The sequence below is a fragment of the Phaseolus vulgaris genome, unplaced genomic scaffold (genome assembly GCF_000499845.2).
Source record: "Phaseolus vulgaris cultivar G19833 unplaced genomic scaffold, P. vulgaris v2.0 scaffold_260, whole genome shotgun sequence".
NCBI classification, from domain to species: domain Eukaryota; kingdom Viridiplantae; phylum Streptophyta; class Magnoliopsida; order Fabales; family Fabaceae; genus Phaseolus; species Phaseolus vulgaris.
In genome coordinates, this window is record NW_027174189.1 from 12,371 (window position 1) to 17,732 (window position 5,362).

At 29.4% G+C, this 5,362-nt stretch overlaps 1 pseudogene; it reads left to right on the forward strand.

Moving 5' to 3' along the window:
- The first annotated feature begins 977 nt into the window (after window positions 1–977).
- On the forward strand, window positions 978–3,362 carry LOC137817599 (cytochrome P450 CYP72A616-like; annotated as a pseudogene).
- The last annotated feature ends 2,000 nt before the right edge of the window (window positions 3,363–5,362 follow it).

Genomic DNA, 5,362 nt, shown 5'->3' on the forward strand with positions numbered 1-5,362 from the left:
GTTTTTTAATTAGTTTATGGATTATATAATTTGAAGTCTTTTCTATAAGATTAGTTTCTGGATTAGTAATCCATCATCTTTTTTTCATATGTGTGATTAGCTTCCGGATTACATATTTCACAGACTTATTTAAATTTAAAAAAAAATCTGGATTTTATAATTTAAAGAACACTTCTGATTATGTATGGGGGTAGCGAAAAAAAAGGATAAAATGGTATTTTTACATTTAGTATGGGTGGCACAAAAGGTTGTATCTCATCTTCACATAGTAACCGTTGGATTGTAAGAATTATAAAAACTCCCTAAAATTTTCTATGGGTTGCTTCTGTTTGTGGCCCAACATAAAGTAAAAGACAAAATTACGGCTTCCAATGAATGGCCCCAGATTTAAGAGTCCAGACAAAAATAGTCAATCTGCATCCAATCAATTTAAAATTTTTCAAATTTTCAAATGTGAAATTGAAAAATAGATTCTAGAAGAAAAATCGGAATAGTTTTTCTACATTCCAGAAATAAAATTTCAAAAAACAAAATCCAATTGAAAAAAAAAATTCAGAAAAAAATTCTAAAACTCCAAATCTTAATCCAGAGTATACTATGTGGTCCACCCTCCATTCCTATCCAAAAGCTAAAAAAAATATTTGTATCATTCAAAAACATTGAATGGAGGAAGCAATTGTTAAACAAAATTATGAATATAAATAGTTTGTCCAATGACAAATTAGTAAAAAAAAAAAGGTTACGAATAACTTGGTAAATAGTGATTAAGAGTAAGTGCATGAGTTGATATGAGGACACATGAATAATTCTAAATTTTTTTACAACTGTTACTTACAAAATCATCAATGATATTAAAATAAAAACAAGAGTAGGTAGAGAAGCCGAATCCTTTATATTTAAAACATAAGTTTTGATTTTGGACGGTTTGAGTACATCTTTTGGCCCATTCCCCTAGAAAGAATATGCTTTTGTAGAAAATTTTATTATTAGGCTTTTAAGTTTGATCCATAGTTTTATCAATCCTCAATTTCACCACTATTCTATCTCATTTCATTGTGGTAGAAATAGCCCTGAGTTTAGAACCATGGAAGATGGCATGTTGAAAACTATGGCATGGTGTTTTGCCTTGCTACTTTTCTATGTTATGATCAGATTTGTGAATATCATATGGTGGAGACCCAGAAATAGTGAGAAACTGTTGAGAAAGCAAGGGATCAGAGGATCTTCATACAAGTTTTTTACTGGAGACACTTCAGACATGAAACACTCTGTCCAAAAGGCATTATCAAAACCCATCTCCCTCCACCACCAAATCGTCCCTCGTGTCATCCCTTTTCTGCACAACATGGTTCAGCAACATGGTAAATTACTTTAGAAACCATTTCTAACACGTTTCTTCTACTGAAATAAATTAGTTTTATTGCTTTTGCACTGAATGATCAATCAAATATACTTGTAGGAAATATTTCACTGTGCTGGTTTGGAAGAAGACCAAGACTCATAATAGCAGATGCAGAGCTTACACGATTGATTTTGACAAATAAGAATGGGCACTTTTTGAAGCCACCACGTAACCCTCTCATCAATTTTCTATCGTTGGGATTGTCTTCATTAGAAGGCGAAACTTGGACCAAACGCAGAAGGGTGGTAACATCAGCTTTCCACATTGAGAAGTTGAAGGTATCACAAACACTAATTTAGTTCATTGTTTTATTCAATTATCCAACCAAATAATTCAATCTTACACAATATCTAGTGAAGATGATGCAAGAATCTTGCAAGCAATAATATGGTTTATGTTATAGACAATGGTGCCAGGCTTTTCAAGCAGCTGTTACAACATGATTCAGCGATGGGAAAATATGTGAAGCTGATGGATGGTATGATTGAATGTTTGTTCAGAATTCGAAATTCTTACTGGTGATGTGATAGCTCGAACAGCCTTTGGAAGTAGCTATGCAGAGGGAAAGAAAATTTTTGAACTGCAAAAGGAGCAGCAATCTTGGTCAACGAAGCCTTGAACACCGTCTATATCCCAGGTTTCAGGTACAATACATATACCATTATGTTTATTTATGCAAACTTAATATACCTCATCAACAATCACAAGGATACATATTCATGATGAGTCTTTCAAGCTTAATTTTCTGTAGCTAATTCGGTCAAAACAAAATATCACTTTTATTTACTTCAACACAGTTCCGTGACTGAATGCTTTGACTCTTCCACTTTGATAGCTACTTGAATTATAAACACTAAAATAACTAATAATTGCTTCAGTAATTATTGGAGTTGTATATTCGAAATTGACATTAATCAGTGGCTATTTTATCACGATTTACGATAGTTTATTTTCATGTATGTTTTAGTTTTCAAACAATACCTTTATAGCAACTCTAAAGTCTAACATATGACACTTTAAGCTAAATATGAACTTCATAAAGATGTTTGGAGGATTTGAACTTACTTCACCTTTTATGATGGCATGTGAACCTGCTAGATTTTTACCAACTACAAAGAACAAGCGCAGGTACAACCTAGATATCCAAATCAAAGCTATATTAAGAGATATTATAGAGGAAAGAGCAAGCAATGAAAGAGATAAAGAAAGAGCATGATTTATTAAGTATACTACTACAGTGCAGAGAACAGACTAATTCTTTAACAACAGATGATGTATTGAGGAATGCAAGTTGTTTTACTTTGCTGGCCAAGTGACCACGGCCACCTACTTGCATGGACTATGATTGTTTTATCTATGCATCCAAATTGGCAAGAAAAGGCAAGACAGAGGTGTTGGAGATTTTTGGCAAAACAAGTAGTGCACTTGACTATGAAGCCATTAATCACCTCAAGATAGTAGTTCAATTACACAATCAATAATCATTTAGCATGAAGTGAGAAAAAACATGATCTGAATGTTTCACTGTATGCAGGTGACATGATATTGTATGAAGTATTGAGATTATATCCTCCTATAGTAGTCATTAACAAGTACAATTGTGGTGAAACAAGGGTAGGAAACATGTCCATTCCAGCAGAGTTGAATTGAGTTTACCCTTGTTACTTCTTCATTATGACAGCAAGTACTGGGAGAAGCCTGAAGAGTTCAACCCAGGTAATTTAATGAAGGGATTTCAAAAGCTTCAAAGGACCATGCTGCTTTCTATCCATTTGGGTTGGGGCCCAAGAATTTGTCCTGGCCAAACTTTGCCTTCTTAGAAGCAAAGATTGCTCTGGCTTTCATTCTTCAACATTTCTCTTTCCAACTCTCACCCTCTTATGCTCATGCTCCAACTGCTTCTCTTGGTCTTACTCTTCAGCCACAACATGGAGCTCCCATTATTATTCGTCCCACTTAGTCTCCAATAACACCACTTCTCCAATAATATATGGAGCTGCTACATCATTCTCTTCAAATACCTCTTGTTTCTTTCTCTCATTCTCTTTAAATGTAAAGGTTAAACATGTTGAGGATTCTAAGTTGAACAAAAATAATACTTCATCATCTTATATAATTAAGGATAATTTTCTCATTATAATTCGGTTATAATCCTATAACTAATTTTAGAGTAAAAAAAATAATTAGTTGTTATACTAACTAATTAGAGACCATTTTTATAAACTAAAAACAAATTGGTTTCTAAATTAGTTTTTATTATTGTTAAATAGTTTATAAATTGGTATCTAATTAGCTATTAAGATTTTAACTACCAATTATTTAGATTCTAAATTTGGTAGCAAAAGTTTGATAACTAATTATATACCAATTAGAAATTATTTAACAATAATATAAACTAATTTAGAAATAAAAAAAATTAGTCTCTAAATGTCTCTAATTTAATTACTATAATAACTAATTATTTTTTGTCTTTAAAATTAATTTTTATTTCATAATTTTTACATTGGATTGTAAGTCGATTTTAGGATTTAGAGTTTAAATTGAAGGTTAAGATGAGTTATATTACATAAATGAACAATCATATAAATGTATAGAGAAAAAATTTGGAATGCCCAAGAGAATTGATGATGAATGGATGACACAAGAAAAAAAAAGTAATATTTGTAACATAGAAACCCATTTAGTAGACTTTTGGGTTTGCTTATCAATTTGAGAATCCATCTCACGTGAAGAGAATAAATAATATGCTTAACTTTTGAAAGATACCTATGGTCCTCTCTTTATCTATTTCTCTTATAAAAATAGTTACCTATATTAGAATAACTGTATTGACTAAAATCTAAATAAATAAAAATATGCTAATTATGTAAGAAACGAAATCTTAAAACTGGAAATCTACTTTGTTACTCTCTCTTCTAAAAAGAAATATTTACTATAGATAACATGAAGTGCCTGGTTCAATTTAGATTATACCCTCAAATAACTTTTGATGAATAATTTGTATTATTATCAAATTAAAAAAATACTTTTTAATTTAAATTAGTCTTTAAATTTTATAAATAAAATAAAATTTTACAAACAGGTTTTGTTTAAGTTTTTTATGAAAGTTATTTTATTATTTTTTTCTAAGCAATAAAACAAACAATATATAATATATAATGATTTTTTTTGCTAAATAAATTTTGATTTGCAAGTTGATGAAAGTCACCTCCAATTTATCTAGTAAAAATAGTTGAATGGAAATTAACTTAAATATTGAAGTTAGGTGCAATTTTTAGAAAATATAACAACTTTTATATTTTCCATGTGGGGCTTCCTTTTCCTCTTGGCATATAACGTTTTTTTTTCAATATATAATACTTTCGGGACACTATATAAAAACATGAAATAAAAATCTATTTTAAAGATAAAAAATAATTAATTATATAATAAAATTAGAGATATTTTAGAAATTAAAAAATATTTATAAATTAGCTTCTATTATTGTTAAATGGTTTTTAAATTGATATCTAATTAACAATCAAGATTTTAGTTATAAATTATTTAGTTTATAAATTTGGTAGTAAAAATCTTGATTGCTAATTAAATAGAAATAAAAAAATTTAGTTTTTAAAATAATTTCTAATTTAGTCACTATAACAACTAATTACTTTTTGTCACTAAAAATTAATTTTTTTTATGATTTTTTTTAGTGAATTTTTTCTGTAATCCCCTACTTTTACTTTTTTTTTATATTTTTTCCCATAAATATCTACTGCAATTTTTTTACCAAAAGAAATTTGCTGGGATGTTTATTTTATGAAAAAGAATTGGGTGAAGGACCCATATTACGGACGGTGCTACTTTTGCCTATCACAATCATACAATTATGTATAAAGCCTTTTTTTTCATGAAATGTCCCTGAAAATGACTTAAAAAACTCGTATAAAGAATGTGGTGTGTGTGTGGATGGTATTGAGG